The following is a 1,533-nucleotide window of genomic DNA, read 5'->3' as shown; positions in this document are numbered from 1 at the left end:
GGTTTGAGGTCAAATGGAAAGGCAATTTTCTGGAAAATGGAAATGGAATTCGGAAATGCCCTCACCATTTGCGAGAATCATTACATTTCCAGGCCCTTTCTCACAAGATCGAGTAAATATGCAGAACGGAATGGCGGATGGTAAATGGTAAGCACTATTTTCATCCGGTTGATCATTAATTTCGGAAAATCGCTTCTCAAACTCATTAATAAATTATAAGCCAAAAACAAAAGAAATCACTACCGTGAAGGAAGTTTGGATATGTGGTCTTAAATAGCATAAAATTTCGCCAACTTTGATCCCAAATATCTCTTAAAATACTGATTCCTTTGAGAAGCAATATCAAACACTTGAAAGGGAGTTTCATCAGATATCCAACCACCCTCAAAATCAGTTAAAAAACTCAGCCATCAGCCTCGTTTTTCAACTCGCTTCTCGGTGTTTTGATATCCGATGAAACATTCCTTCTCGTGTTTGATATATTACTTACCTTTATGCAACGATCATTCCATCGGGATTATTTGGCTAAATGGTAAGCACCCTAATAGTCCTTTAGTAGGGTAGCATTTGCATTAGTCCACTAGTTGACTTATACTAACAATGGTTATTTTGTCTTCCCCCATTTTAGCCCGGTATATGAAAGTCTACTCGAGAAATGACACTCTCATGAAAAAGAGATTTCATTTTATTGATAATTCTTTGCAAATCTCCATGTCTTGAGATTTCAAAATAATGCTGATTTAACGCCGTTTTAACGCCGTTTTAGTCCGGTATATGAAAGTCTACCCGAGAAATGACACACTCTCATGTAAAAGAGATTTATTTCATTTCATTGATAATTCTTTGCAAATCTCCATGTCTTGAGATTTCAAAATAATGAAAAGAGAAGAGCAAACAGCACAGTAACTGCAGAATACCCCGCCACTTTTGTGTTCTTCGTCTGAACAACGAGGCATTTAACAATACAAGCCATTCATATGCAAATAAATGGCCGGGTAGTTAGCAAGTTTCATCGTCTTGGTCGAATTGTCCAAAGACAGGAAGTCTAAAAAAATTGATATTTTCGGATCAAATTGTATACAACACAAGCCGCCGCATGTCGAGTTGTGCGAAACTTTCTGCTTCATTATGGAAGAATTCTGAGAAACAATGAATAAAGATATTAACAGAAATGAACGAAAGGAAAAATATTCTTAATCTGCTTACCTCTAATTACAATTTGCGGTTGTAAATTCCACGACATAACGGGAAAGACGTGTTTTTCCATGAAATACGTGGCGACTGTTCCTCTGTCTTTAAGGGCCCACTGACGTATTTTTGGGGTGCGTTGCTTAGGATGTAATGGTTAAGTAATTTGAGAGAATTTGGCATTATTTTGGTCAGTTTTCAACTTTTGTAGGCCAATGACCCAAAATATGACGTCATCACACCACGCCCATAGTCACGTGACCAATAAAAGAAAACTCTAAATTTGTCTCCGTGCTATGCAATTTGGGTATGTAATCGATGGTTTGATAATTTGTATTCGTTTTT

This window comes from Montipora capricornis, chromosome 5, assembly GCF_036669925.1.
Source record: "Montipora capricornis isolate CH-2021 chromosome 5, ASM3666992v2, whole genome shotgun sequence".
Classification (NCBI taxonomy): Eukaryota; Metazoa; Cnidaria; class Anthozoa; order Scleractinia; family Acroporidae; genus Montipora; species Montipora capricornis.
This window is presented reverse-complemented; position numbering follows the sequence as displayed.